This window comes from Pelodiscus sinensis, chromosome 12 (assembly GCF_052426305.1).
Source record: "Pelodiscus sinensis isolate ZL-2025 chromosome 12, ASM5242630v1, whole genome shotgun sequence".
In the NCBI taxonomy this organism is placed as follows: Eukaryota; Metazoa; Chordata; order Testudines; family Trionychidae; genus Pelodiscus; species Pelodiscus sinensis.
In genome coordinates, this window is record NC_143063.1 from 6,320,735 (window position 1) to 6,336,493 (window position 15,759).

Sequence of the window (15,759 nt, forward strand, 5' to 3'; positions counted from 1 at the left end):
CTAGCACCTCTTTTGTGCACCATTATGCTATAGTGCGGCGTTGGGCCTCAAACGCGGCATCTGTTCTAGCATCTGCAGAAAATCATTGATCTGGTGCGCATCTTGACTACTGCTTTGAAGTCACCTAGAGTGGAGCACTCACGGGGACCACTCGAAGAAGAAGGGGAAGTTACTCACCTTGTGTAGTAACGATCGCTCTTCAAGATGTGTCCCTGTGGGTGCTCCACGTCCCGCCCTCCTCCCCGCTCCGGGTCTGTTGTTCCTGTCTTGTTACAAATTCCGGACGGTGAGAGGAACTGGCAGAGGGGCTGGACCGTGCAACGGGAGAAACGGTGTGAACGGCGCACGGTGGCTGCTGCGCATGCACGGTCCAGCCAACTACAGCTCCGAAAACCCTCCGATCAGCGGCGCCGGGACGAGCCCGACACCTAAAGTGGCGCACCCACGGGGACACATCTCAAAGAACGATCGTTACTACACAAGGTGAGTAATTTCCCCTTCCCATAGCTCCCATTGGCTGGGTACGGTGATGCACGGCTAACAAGCGTTGCAAGCGGCTTTATCTGTCAACTTCCAGGTAAAAAAAATCTGGTGACCTGCCAGGGGCTAACCATGGTAAACTGCAACTGGCCTGCAGGCTGCTTAATGCCCACCCCGATTTAGATCTTACTGTTACCCTGTATTTCCTCAATATCATCTTCTGCTAGCCTAAATAAATGGTATTCTTTTCTCCTACGGGAGCAACTACATTCACTTGTGTGATCTGGCATGGGCTGACTCGAAGAAACCAAATTAATGGAAAAGTGTGGGGGAGTGATTTGGGGCAGTAGGGTTTATCTTCCAGGTTTCTCTTAGCTGAGATGAGTTTAATTGCAAGCTGCCTCTAGTTCACATGCTTCTAACAACAAATGTCACAGCTTGGGCTTCAATTGAAGCTGACATTTTCAGTGGAGGTTGGTGTTTTATGCTTCTCAGACCTTTCCTGTGTGTTTGTTCAGTGCTAATTAATTAAAATGGATAAAAGAATAACAAAATCATTTCAGCAAAGTATAGCCCCTGTGTTTATATGCTGGATATATACTTATGTGCAAATAAAAAAACCTCGTTACCCAGTTGATTCTTTTTTCCCCTCAAAAACTCTACATTGTGAGTAAAACAGCACACAACCGAGCACAAGCCTGTGGTAACACTACTTCTTTTGTGCTGGGAGCGCCAAGCCACGCTACATCCCTGGAGTAGGCAGTTACATCTCAGCCCACCAACCACTGTTCAATGTAGAATTAGAACCTTGAAGAGAAGCACCATATTACTGTGCTTAAAAGTGTGAGAACAACCCAGGATTTTTTTTTTAGCCTTGCTTTTTTTTTTCTCCTCTCTGTGATAAAGCTGCACTTGTAGGAGTAGTTTATGGCACTGCAAACCACAGGGTTTTTGTTTTAAATGCTGGTATTAATGGGCTATCATCTGTACGGGGATTTGGAAATAATTAAAAGTTGTTAATGAAACGTTCCTTTTTGATTGGTGATATCTTAAATATAGGTTAATCCCAGTTAATACATTTCTTTTTATAGAAACACCATCCCCTTGGAAGACATTTTACTGATTCTTTACTGTGACTTCCCACCAGGTTGTCCAGCTTTGCTGCACAAGGAACAGCAAATAATGCAGGCTGAACTCATTTTAAATAGGCAAGAACATTCCATTGTCTTGTGACATGGGAGTCTGTAGACTCAGAAGCTATTCTGGCATCTTCTAGTATCTTTGTGTGTGAGAGAGATTTTTGGAGTTTCCTTTTGCTCTTTGAAGCATCAGCTATAGTAGGGGTAGGCAAGAGAGCCTCCGCGGGCCGAATGCCAGTTGATCCTGCCAGGGGCTTTCCTGATGCTTCCCTGCCCCATGGCCACTCGAGACTTGGGAACACGGTGCGCATGTAGTCTCCTCCCCCGCCAGGGTCACGCAGCACCTAGAGTGAACCGCCAGGTGTTCTGAACAGCTGGCAGTTCAGTCTAAGTTCTGTGTGCCCCTTGCGGGGGGGAGAGACTTTGCGTGCTCCCGCACTCCTCGGCCCTGATTATAGACTCTTAAGCTATAGGCTGCTGTCAAAATCTGGATACTGTAATTAGTAGCCCAACGGACTGCTCTGATATGGCAGATCTTGTTGTCTTACTACTTTGATATAAAAATAGACACTAACCCCATCCAAGGCACTGGAGTGACAAAATGGTGAAAAGAGATTTCCCCCAGTGAATTTTGTGAATGAATATTATAAAATGATAGTGCAGATCCAGTTTTCACACTTCACTCTCCCATTCAAAATTCTTGTGGTATCAGTGTGTCATTTCAAGAGCATTTAAAATCCTTGATATATTCCAGTCCTTGCCTTGAGAAGTCAAAGGTCTGAGAGATTTGAAGTGCATCTACTGTGTTAAAAGCTGGTTATCTAATGTCCCCACAGCAGGTTGTTCATCTAAAGCCTTGTTCCAGTCAAATACATTTTTGTGTGTGACACAAACAGACACAGTGGGTAGAATATAGCAGAGGTTTAATTGATATCCTTTGGAGGTGCTGAAAAGGCACAACTCATAACACAGCAAGAGGCAGGCCAGCCAGTGAGCCACTTCTCAGGCTTTGGGTATATAGAAATACCAATACTCATGGAAATAAGACCAGTTAACAGTAAAAGCTTCCAGTTCACACAAGGGCTTGCTTCTGAATCTACCCTCCTCAACCCCAAACTATTTCTCCCAGAGAACATGTGCATAGGAAGTGGGGAGCTGTTCTCATTTTTTGAGTTACCCACCTAAATCTGGCTGCATGTTCCAGCACTGCTCATGTAATCAGGCCAGTTCACGTTAGCTCTTACGTTTTTCTTTTGCCCTGTCATCCTGAGTTGCTGCTTTTGCTCTGTCTGATCTTCCCCTCCTGTTGTAAAGCGTTGCTGTCAAGATGTGAGTATTTTGGCGGGTGTTCTTCCATCCCAGGCTCCTGCACAGTAATACACTGTGTCCACTGGCCAAGCCATTTGGAGCTCTGACAAAATGTCTTCCCAGGTTTCTGCTTACAAATGTTCATATGCATATGAGGTTGATGAATAATGTATGCTTATAGGGATGAGGTTTGGTGCACAAGTGAAACTAAATGCTTGGCTGAGTACAAATGAAGGAAGAATCCTTTGAAAAGGCAGCAATGTTGAGTAAAATTAATTTTAAAACAGAAGTGTGATGACAGTGCCATCTAATTGCGGTTTTTGCAATTGGATACTTGTGAAAATAAATATTGCAGCCCCAGAAAAATCTTTTTACAGTCATAAATTCTTGGCAGGAAGAAACAAACGTGATTTGTGAAAGCAGAACAAAACATTTAAATCATTGGAAGTTACATAAACATAAGTGTGTGTCTGTGACAACATAGGTTTGTCTAATTCAGTCATCATGCTTTCTCACAGAATCCTAGAATACTAGAACTGTAAAAAACCTCAAGAAGTGAGCAGGTTGAGCCCCCTGCACTCATGGCAGGACCAGGCACCATTTAGATCATCCCTGACAGGTGTTTGTGTAACCTACTCTTAAAAATCTCCAGTAACGGAGATTCCACAGCCTCCTTAGACAATTTATTCCAGTGTTTAACCACCCTGACAGGCAGGAAGTTTTTCCTAATGTCCAACCTAAACCTCCCTTGCTGCAATTTAAGCTCATTGCTTCTTGTCTTATCCTCAGACATGGAGGAGAATAATTTTTCTCCTTCCTCCTTGTAACAGCCTTTTAGATACTTGAAAGTTGTTCCCATGTTCCTGTATATCTTCTCTTTTCTAGACTAAACAAACCCAGTTCTTTCAGGCCTGGTCCACACTAAAGCGTAAAAGTGATGAGGAGTCCTGTGGCACCTCTGATACTAAAGGGTAAAGTTGATTTAAGATATGCAACTCCTACCTGGAGTCGTAGCTGGAGTCGAAGTATTTTAAATTGTGTTTTGGTGCCATCCACGCAGCAAGAGGTTGATGGAAGCGCACACCTCCCATCGACTTTCCTTACTCCTCCTGAGGAGCAAGACTACCGGCGTGGATGGGAGCGCCCTCTCAGTTAAAATTAGTGTGTCTTCACTAGACCCGCTAATTCAGACCCCAGAAGATTGACTGTGGCAGTGTCAGTCTTCTCCATTGCGTAGACAAGCCCTTAGTCTTCCCTAATTGGTCATGTTTTCTAGACCTTTAATCATTTTTGTTGCTCTCTGGACTTTCTCAAGTTTGTCCACATCTTTTCTGAAATGTGACTCCCAGATCTGGACCCAGTACTCCAGTTGAGGCCTAATTAGGGATGTAACCCAGTAAGTCTTAAGTTTAGGGTAGTTGAGTCAACTACTCTCATTCCACCCCCTTGCTGCAAAGCGCAGAAGGGAAGGGGCAGAGGCCCAGGCTGGCCGTGGGCAGCATCTCTGCATTTAAAATGTAGTAGAAGCTGGACAGGCAGGCAGCCTAGCTCACACCAGGTCCAGGACCAAACCTTGCTGCAGCTCTGCAATTTAAAGTGCAGTAGGAACCAGGCTTCCCAGCCTCTTTTGGCTTTTAAATTGCAGAGCCACGGTGTAGTTTGGTCCCAGACCCGGCGCAAGCAGGCAGTGAGCCAGACTGCCTTTCCCTGCTGACTCATCAAGTAGTGGATAAAAATTCTATTGACTATTCAGTTAGTAAATTAACCTCATTTTAGCATCCCTAGGCCTAATCAGTGCAGAGTAGAGCAGAATAGGGATGTAAAATCCCATTTAATTAGTTAACCAGTTAAATGGGTGGGGGCGGGGGCTGCTTCAGCTGGGTTGGGGCGCTCCCCACATGTGGCAGGCCCTGCTGGACTGGAGAAGCATCCTGCCTATGACAGGTAGGACACTGTTCCAGCCTGTGCCAGTTAACTATAACAGGTGAGAATCACCCAAGGTGCTTAACGGTGATGCTTACCAGTTAACCATTCACATCCCTGGCGCAGAGGAGTTACTTCTCGTATCTTGCTTATCCCAGAATTATATTGCTTTTTTCTTTTTCCAACAGTATCACGTGATTGACTCATATTTAGCTTGTGATCCGCTATGGTCCTTAGATCCCTTTCTGCAGTGCTCCTTCCTAGACAATCATTTTCCTTTTTGGATGTGTGAAACTGATTGTGCCTTTCTAAGTGAAGTACTTTGCATTTGTTCTTATTGAATTTCATACTGTGTACCTGAAATCATTTCTCCAAGTTGTCCAAGCCATTTTGCACTACCGCCCTATCTTCCAAAGCATGTGCAACGCTTCCTAGCTTGATGTCATCTGCAAACTTTGTAAGCATATTCTCTATGCCATTATCTAAATCATTGACGAAGATAAGGAACAAAACCAGGCACAAAACTGATCCCTGCAGAATTCCACTTGTTATGCCCTTCCAGCGTGACTGTAAATCAGGCCCTCTCAAAGAATGACAGACGCTCGGGCCACTTTGAATTTAGAGGCCCTAGCACAGCCCAACGCCCCCAATGTATGTAACTTCTCATCCACAGGATCATACTAAAACCAAAAGAATATATGAAAATGAGCACTTGAGACATCTGTTTATTAACAATTAAGTCATTATACTAATAGCATATATATTAAAAATGTAACTTTAATTGTGAGTTTCCACTGCAAGCAAAACTCTTCATTTTAAGAATGCACACAACAAAGCCAAAAAAGCAAACTCATTTGTAATTTTAAGAAAAATCTAATATACGTGCAACATCACATGGGGGCAGGTTTAAAACAAATAAAAGGAAGTTCTTCTTCACACAGCGCTCAGTCAGCCTATGGAATTCCTTGCCTGAAGCGGCTGTGAAGGCTAGGACTTTAACAGGTTTTAAAAAAGAGAACTAGATAAATTCATGGAGGTTAAGTCCATTAATGGCTATTAGCCAGGATGGGTAAGGAATGGAGACCCTGGCTTCTGTTTGTCAGAGGGTGGAGTTGGATGGCAGGAGAGAGATCACTTGATCATTTCCTGTTCGGTTCACTGCCTCTGGGGCATCTGGCATTGGCCACTGTGTACAGACAGGATACTGGGCTGGATGGACCTTTGGTCTGACCCAGCATGGCCAATATGTTCTTACGATATTAGGAGATACAGTCGACAGGTTGAGATCAAATATTTCCTGAAGCAATTCTTTTGGCTTGCAGCCAGATTTAAAGTTGGTGGAATGTATACCTTTCAGGAACACCGTCTCATCACAGAGATCTCTTGAAATTTCATTGTACCTTTATGGAAACTGTTTAGCCACTGAATATAGATCTTCATTGCTTAAAAGCTTCAGAGGGGTAGCCAAGTTAGTCTGTAACAGGAAAAACTTAAAAAATAACAAATAGTCTAGGAGCACTTAAAGACTAACAAAACATATAGATGGTATCATGAGCTTTCGTGGGCACAGCCCACTTCTTCAAAACTCTGGGCATTTAAAGAAGTGGGCTGTGCCCACAAAAGCTCATGATGCCATCTATTTGTTTTGTTAGTCTATGAAGTGCTACCAGACCATTTGTTGTTCTTTTAGTTTATCCTATACAGACTAACCCGGCTACCCCCTGAAGCTGTTAAAAATGAAACCGGGTACACTGTACAGAGCCTGCTTTTCCATGGTCCAACAGAGCCAGTCTCTTGTGTAGATCTCTCCGTTTAAAATAGTTTTTGTCAGCAGATGAGTTGGAAAAGCATGATTTTCAGCATCTTTTGGTGTATTACTTGGAATCTGCAAACAACTAACTTTGAGAAACAACTGCATTTGAACAACATTGTTCTTATCAAGAAGTCCAATATCAATTTCGAATGCTATTGTTGTTACACTGTGTCCTGTGCTAGTCATAAGTTCTTGCTCTTGCTGGGCAGCATCTCCAACATTCTCATTTTCTGCCTGTACACTCTCTAAATCAAGCATAGATTTTGCATCTATCGCTACTGTTGGCATTTCTGTGTCTTGATTAATGATCTAATTTTGAGGCAGTGCCATTGAAATGTCATTTGTGGGTACAAAGTTGTCATAATCAGAACTCGAAGTGTCACTGTCAGTATGGTCACGCTTCTAATGGCTGAAGCGTCTTTTCTACAAGAAATTATGTTATTGGCTTTAAACTCTTAACTGCTGCTTCACTCTGTTGCTTTCACCATCTCTTACTTGCACCACTTTCAAATCTTTGCCTCATTTTTCTATAGGGGTTCTTTTAAAACACTGTAACACACAATGCTTTTTATTCTGTCAAAGGAAATTATCAGGTTAGTTTGACCTGATTTGTTCTTGACAAATGCATGCTGACTGTAACTTACCACCTTGTTATCTTCCACATATTTGCAGATGGATTCCTTAATCATTTGCTCTATTATCTTTCCTGGCACAGAAGTTAAGCTGACTAGTTTGTAGTTTCCTGGGTTGTCCATTTCCCTTTTTATAGATGGGCACTGTATTTGCCCTTTTCTAGTCTGGAATCTCTCCCCATCTTCCATGACTTTTCAAAGATGATGGCTTATGGCTTAGATATCTCCTCAATCAGCTTCTTGAGTAGTCTAGGATACATTTAATCAGACCCTGGTGACTTGAAGACATCTAACTTTTCTAAGTAATTTTTAACTTGTTCTTTTCTTATTTCAACTTCTGAACCTACTTCATTTTCTCCAGCATTCACTATGCTAGATAGGCAATCACCAACAACCTTCTTGGTCAAAACCGAAACGAAGTCATTAAGCACCTCTGCCATTTCTACATTTTCTATTATTGTTATTCCCTTTCCATTGAGCAGTGGGCCTACCCTGCCCTCGGTCTTCCTTTTGCTCCTAATATGTTTGTACAATGTTTTCTTGTTACCCTTTATGTCTCTAGCTAGACCGAGCTCGCTTTGTGCCTTTGCCTTTCTAATGTTGCTCCTACATACTTGTGTTATTTGTTTGTATTCATCCTTTTTTATTTGACCTAATTTCCACTTCTTGTAGGACTCCTTTTTGATTTTTAGGTTATTCAAGGTCTCCTGTGTCATACCTCGGTGTCTTCGTACCTCGGTACCTTAGGTGGTCTGAACTGTCAGTGTCAGCGTCGTCTGGTCAGGGTCGTCCTGGCGCGCTCCTGACAGGACCTCTATTCCATTGGTGGTGATAAACTTTCGGCTGCGTGTGTAACAATCGGTACTCCCTTTATCTAGAGTGTTAGACCCCGTGCACTTGGGTCAACACAGGAGATCTCTGAGAGGCCCCGGAAACGACAGATGCAGGCAAGGTTTGAAATCAGTCAAGCAGGTTTATTGTCAAATGCGAAGCTGTACCAGTTGGTAACAGAGATCAGTACAATGTGACACCACTGGGCACTATGGCCTGCGTTGACAAGGTATCAACACCAGGCAGGCCTATTCCCATATATCAGATATTAACAGCAGTTAGTCAAAGTTAAGCTACTGTGCATTCTGTAAGTTTAGGCAATGACACCTGCCGTTCAGATGCCTAGTGCGCCGCCCCCCCCCCCCCCCCCCCCGCCGCCCCCCGGTTGGCCGGAGAGCACCCTCTGCGGTGTCCTTTTAAAGACAGGTACAAACAACTTACATCATTTCTTTACGTACCAGGTTACCACCCTCTGTTGCCTACTAACCACCCCTCACCTTATGGAAGGGGGGGCTCACTTACTATCCTTCATGCCATCAATCTCGACCCGGTCCTGAACCTAGGTCGGTCTCTGCATTAGTTTTTAGGGAGTCTTTGTACCAAGACATTTCTTATTAAGATGTTCCGTTGCTCCCTTTTGGCTTAAAGTCTGTTCTCGGTGCTTCCCTGTGTCCTAACTTACACAATTACACAGTTATCAATAGGGCCTCTTTCTTGGCTCCTGTTACTGAACCAAAGTCTTGGTCACTAGATTGCAGGCCTGTTGCTGTTTTCATGTTACAGGCCTCTGTTCAGGCCTGCTGACTCCATGTTACTGACCCTCAACTTACTACATCCTGGTTAAACCAGTGCCATCTTTTGCCATACTTCCTGTCTTTTCTATGCAGTGAAATAGTTTGCCCTGGCACACTTAATAATGTTTCTTTGAAAAACTGACAACTATCTTCAATTTTTTCTCCTGTTAGTCTTCCTCAGCATGGGACTTTCCCTACCCACTCCATGAGTTTGCTGTAAGTCTGCCTTCTTGAAATCCATTGTCTTTAGTTTACTGTTCTCACTCCTACCATTCCTTGAAATCATGGACTGTATCATTTCATGATCACTTTCACCCAAGCTGCCTTCCACTTTCAAATTCTCAACCAGTTCCTCTCTATTTGTTAAAATCAAATCTTCAACAGCTTTCCCAAATAGCCTTCTCCACCTTCCGAAATAAAAAAATGGTCTCCAGTACATTCCAAGAAGTTGTTGGATAATCTGTGCCCTGCTGTGTCACTTTCCCACCAGATGTTTGGATAGTTGAAGTCCCTCATCATCATCAAGTGCTGTGCTTTGGATGATTTTGTTAGATGTTTAAAAAAAAAAAAAAGCCTCATCCATCTCTTCTGCCTGGTTAGAGGTGGTCTGTAGCAGACCCCCTACTAACATGCCATCCTCTTTTAATCTTTCTATCCTTACCCAGAGATTCTCAAGACTGTCTCCTATGTCCATCTCAATCTCAGTCCAAGTGTTCAGGCTGTACCCTTCTATACCAGTATTCCAGTCCTACATATTATCCCACCAAAAATGTTGTCATTGGCTACGTCTACACTGGCCCCTTTTTCGGAAGGGGCATGCTAATTTTGAAAGTGGGAATAGGGAAATCCGCGGGGGATTTAAATATCCCCCACGGATTTAAATAAACATGTCCGCCGCTTTTTTCCCGGCTTGGGAAAAAGCCGGGAAAAAAGCGTCTAAACTGGCCCGATCCTCCAGAATAAAGCCCTATTCCGGAGGATCTCTTATTCCTACTTTGAAGTAGGAATAAGAGATCCTCCGGAATAGGGCTTTATTCCGGAGGATCGGGCCAGTCTAGATGCTTTTTTCCCGGCTTTTCCCCAAGCCGGAAAAAAAAGCGGCGGACATGTTTATTTAAATCCGCGGGGGATATTTAAATCCCCCGCGGATTTCCCTATTCCCACTTTCAAAATTAGCATGCCCCTTCCGAAAAAGGGGCCAGTGTAGACGTAGCCATTGTGTTTATTTACTAGCATTTCAAGTTCTTCCTACTTATTCCCCATAATTCCCACATTAGTATACAGACAACGAAGATACTGATTTGATTTTTGCTTCCCCTCCCCCCAGTTCTGTCTTCTCTCCTTGATCCCTGCTGTTACAGCCCATGCTCCCCCCTCCCAATTTCTGACCCATCTCCCAGGTCTCCGTGTGCATGACTTATCTGTGGACTTTGGTCATCTGCACACATCAAACCTAGTTTAAAGCCTTCCTCACTAGATTAGCCAGTTTATGTCCAAATACTCTTTGCCAGCACTTCAATCTCCCTGGACACACAATAGCAGATTTAAAGGTAGCCATCCTGCAACAAAAAAGCTTCAAGAACAGACTTCACAGAGAAACTGCTGAGCTACAGTTCATCTGCAAATTTGACACCATCAGGTTAGGATTAAACGAAGACTGTGAATGGCTAGTCAACTACAAAAGCAGTTTCTCCCCTCTTGGTGTTCACATCTCCACAACAGCTGCTAGAAGAGGGCCTCATCCTTCCTGACTGAATTGACCTCATTATCTCTAGCCTTATTCTCGATCGGTACTAATTTCTTATGCCTGTATATTTATACCTGCCTCTGGAATTTCCACTACATGCATCTGACGAAGTGGGACTTTGCCTACGAACACTTATGCTCCAATACATCCGTTAGTCTATAAGGTGCCACAGGACTCCTTATCGCTTTTGCAGATCCAGACTAACACAGCTATCCTTCTGATACTTGATAGCTTTTTTCATGTTAACTCATTGTGACTTAGTATCAGCTGCTTAAAATGAGCTTAAAAGTGTTTTTTCCAATTTCCAATTCAATTGCAAGAGGCCGTGCTGCTGTTCTTCAAGTGCTTGTTCATGTCAATACCAAATAAGTGTGTGTGCGCCATCTGCATAGTTGTCAGAAGATTTTTTTTCCCTTCACAGTACCCATTGGGTTGGTTGTGGAGCCCCCTGAAGTTACACTTTCATGGCGGTGCGGATAGGTTCCTGCCAACCTGCTGCCTCCCCAGTTTTTTCTTGACACCAGTGACGGTTATTGGAGCAGTTCTTCTCTTGCTATGGCAAGCAAACCCCTACTGGACTTTTCTTGTTGTACCTGTAAATTGTTGAAAATTTAATATTAGTTCTAGTAGTTCATAGTTAGTTTCGATAAGTTCTCCCCCTCCCCATGTTTCCTTTCATGGGTGTGGGGCATATCTTGATCTCAGGGATTCATACTATGTTGGTCCTGTTTGAAACTTATGCTCAAGGGAGACCCACACAACTTCCACTTAGTGTTGGGGGGAAGCCCATCAGACTGAGAATTTAGGCTGAAATTTGCTCCTTGTGGAGTCTGCCTTTTGTCCCCAGCTGGCACGAGAGGTGTCCAACCCCAAACACAGCATTTTGGTGTGGAGTACCCCAGCCTCAATAAGAGAAACTGCAGCACCAAGAAAGGATTCAGGTTCCAGTGACTCTTGGCACCTCTATTTCCCAGCTCCAAAGACCTTCTCTGGTGTGATTGCCCAGCACAGCTCCCATTCCCTGGTCCCACACAACAGTTGTCATCTCTGTCATGTTAACAAAAATTATTTTCAAAACCATAAAGGTTACGATGAAATTAAAACTGAGGAAGGAAAAATAGACGTAGTTAAAATGTTATTGTAATAGTGGTTTGCTAGTTTCAAGCATGCACTTTCAATTCTAATGTTAACTTGTACATTTTGGCCGGCTAGTTGTATACTCTCGTAGAGCAGCAGCTATATATATCTTCAGAACTGCAAAATGATAGTGGAGGAGAAAGAAATCAGATTCAGAGATGAAAGCCTCAATCTTTATATTTGCAGCATTCAGGCACTGACTGAAAAGTGACTGTAAGTCACAACTAACCCACCCACCCACAGCTTGTGTTAGCAGTTGAGATCTCATCAGTGAATAATGATGGTGTCCATAATTTAGCATTTCTTTAAATAGTTCTGTAATTTATCTGGAACAGCATAGGGAGAGACTGCAAAGCACCATTTCTGCCTTCACCTCTGTTTCCCAGGAAACCTGCTTTAACAGCTTCTTTGTTCTTCAGAACAAAGCTCTTGTCATTATTTAGGTGGGTTTAAAGGAATTTGTTAGCTGATTTAGCACTGGAAGAAGCACAGAAGCACTCCTAAATATTGGGGATCCACTAGGAATAATTAAAGATTTTTAAAATGTTAGTTTATTAGTATATAACGCATTTTTAAACATGTGTTTTTTAGTTTAAGGGAATTCCTGGTTATGAGACCCTATTACCTAAGAGAAAACTTTGCTCCCTTTGCTCCCTTTGCCATACTAGTGACCTTGTAGTCATTTATTTAGATTTAATTGCAGGAATGTACCTGTCCAAAGCTCTTAGACTCTTCCAAATTTACGGTTACACAATCCTTGCAGGACTATATACCTGGCAATGTAACAGAGACTGAACTTAACAAAAATTAAATAAGCTTTACCAGTGCTCAAGTCAAAGCAGAAAATATACCCCAGTCCTTTCATAAGGCATACATAAAAATAGCCATTGCTGTGTGCATGATAAGTCAATACATTTGGGCCGTTTTAGAATAAGACTGGCAAAATAAGGAGCTCATGTAAAGCTCATTGAGTCAACAGTTCCAGCTCATCTATAGCAGCGGGTGTACATTGTAAAAATCTCCAAGGAACGAACACACACATACACAAGAGACTCTGATATGCAGAATCTAGTCCTTTTAGACACATAAGAACTATCCTATTGGACCACAACAGAATCTGTCTAATCCAGTGTACTATATCTGACACTGGCAATACCAAATGCTTTAGAGGAAGATGCAAGAAAATCCTAAGTGTTAATTAGGGATGTAAAGTCCCATTTAATTGGCTAAGTGATTAAAATTATGTTTAACCGGTTAACCAATTAAATGGGGCAAGCAGGGGGGATTGTCCCCTACCCCGTGGATGGGGGGCTGCCCTGGCCAATCTGGAGAGCCCCTGCCCATGGTGCGCATTGACCAGGCCTGCTCCGGCTGGGCTGGAGCGCCCCTGCCAGGCGGTGGGCTACTCCAGCCGTCACTGATTAACCATAACTGGTAAGCCTCACCCAGTTAACCAGTTAAACATTCACATCTCTAGTGGTGATTATGGAATATCCTGCCCATAGGTGAAAAGGGTGCCTAGATTCTGGATACATGCCAGAGGAATCAAAACCAACCAATCAATTAGCTAAACCTCATTTCAGAGTCTCTGTTGACGTAATCAACGACTCCAGTACACTAGGAAGTAAAGCAAAAAAGCCATGTTAACATGACAAGTGTCAATATCAGAGGGGAAGTGTCAATATTTTGTCAGATTACAAAGGGACAAATTGGGAGAGAAGGTTTTTTAGAATTTTTTTTTCAAGTACCCATTTGACACTAATGGTAGCAGGTAATAAACTTGGCAGTGTGATTGTAATACTGTGTCTTTATCAGTCTTATGTTTTCTGGTACAAAATACTGATTTCAAACAAGTGTAGGAAATTCAGTAACAAAATATAATGTACAATTTATCAGAGGAAAGTTAGAGATCCTTATGAAGGCAGCAAAAATAAGTAGCTATCAGATGCTGAATAAAAGTGTTGTTTAATGGAAGATGGCTATTATATTGCAAGTAATCTGAATGGCATCATAGTAAGTGCCGCCAAAACACAACACATTTCAATGATCTGAAGATATAGTTTGACTAGACTAAACAAGAAGGAAAAAAGAAAACCCATTCTGGAGCAGACTGTTCAAACTGTTTTAAGATAAAGACTTACTTACACAGGCAGTTTTGGAAAACTGAGCCCTTCCAATAATGGATATAACACATCATTATGCCATGTATTTAGGGAATCCAATTTGCACACATGACTGATAATACTCTGGATAGGTTACCAATAGAGAAAATAAAAAACATTTGACTATATTGATAAAGTGAAGCCACGTAGGTAATGGTTGTAACGTTGAAGTGCTATTTTTAAAACTGTCCAACTCCACATGCTCTTATCCAAATTAGCAACTAATTCTGATTTAGAGGCCATATAGGTGGACATAAGTAGCATATGTATAAGCCAAAATACAATATCATTATTTGTAAAAGACACTGTCCAAAGGATAACTTACATTTAAAAATGACCCCTCCTACCAAAAACAAACCTATTTTGTCATTTTAACAAACCTATTTTGAATGAGGGGGAATTACATTTTTTGGTTGGTACATGTAGATGGTGTGTCATCCAAACAACTGATCTGTCTTGAGTTGATGAAGCACATTCCTTTGGAAATAGCCCTTTCCAATAGTATTGAGCATTTACATATAACCACAATTGTACAGACAAACGTCCCCACAGTTTGTGATGGCCATTTAACAGTGCAGCATTATATTGCACCATAGTAGCAAGCATTTTCTTTATTCCATTTTTAACAGAAGAACATAATCTTAATACAGAGGCAGTATGTCTCAAGCCTAGGTCACCTCTTTGGATGAGAAAATAGCTTATTCTCCAGGTCCAGGTAGGGGGGAGGGCAAAGTTGGTATGTGGTTCAATATTCTTATTTCTTTTTGAGCCTCAGTACATTTCAGGAAGACACAATAGGAACATAAGAATTGCCATATAGGGTGGAGTCAGTAGTCTTTCGAGTTCAGTATTTTGTCTCAGACAGAAGCCAATATTAAATGCTTCTCAGGAAGTTATACATCATTGTAATAGACAATTTTTCAGTAACCATAAACAGATAAATAATTATAAAATGCCTTCTGAGAATGTTTCTTCCTAATTCTAAAAAGCTAATGGTAAGTTTATGTGCTGAGTCAAGAAGGCTTCTGCCCTTTTATGCAGTTAGCATTACATTTAGATGGTACTGTGTTTATAATGGAGTATTTTCAGTGGCATCGTATGTGGGTTTCTACATGTGAAAAGTTCATAGAACCATAGAGCTGGAAAAGACCTCAGAAGGTCATCAAGTCCAGCCCCCTGCTCTAAGCAGGACCAATCCCAACTAAATCAACCCAGCCAGAGCTTTGTCATGCCGAGACTTAAAAAATCTGTAGGGATGGAGACTCCACTACTTCCCTAGGTAACCCATTCCAGTGCTTTACCACTCTCCTAGTGAACTAGTTTTTCCTAATATCCAACCTGGACCTCTCCCACCGCAATTTGAGACCATTGCTCCTTGTTCTGCCATCTGTCACCACTGAGAACAGCCTTTCTCCATCCTCTTTGGAGCCTCCCTTCAGGAAGTTGAAGGCTGCTATCAAATCTTCCCCCTCCCCCCTTCGCTTCTGCAGACTAAACAGACCCAACTCCCTCAGCCTCTCTTCATAGGTCATATGCTCCAGCTCCCTAATCATTTTGGTTGCCCTCCGCTGGACCCTCTCCAGTGCATCCACATCCTTTTTGTAGTGGGGGGTCCAGAGCTGGACACAGTTCTCCAGCTGTGGCCTCACCAGAGCCGAATCAAGGGGAATAATGACATCTCTGGATCTGCTGGCAATGCTCCTCTTAATGCAACCTAATATGCCATTAGCCTTCTTGGCTACAAGGGCACACTGTTGACTCATATCCAGCTTCTCATCCACTGTAACCCCCAG

General features: G+C 42.6%; 1 protein-coding gene across 3 annotated transcripts in view; it reads left to right on the plus strand.

Annotated features, from left to right (window-relative positions):
• Window positions 1–15,759, plus strand: part of NUP93 (nucleoporin 93) — a 175,532-nt gene that overhangs the window by 110,390 nt on the left and 49,383 nt on the right. The window lies entirely within an intron of this gene.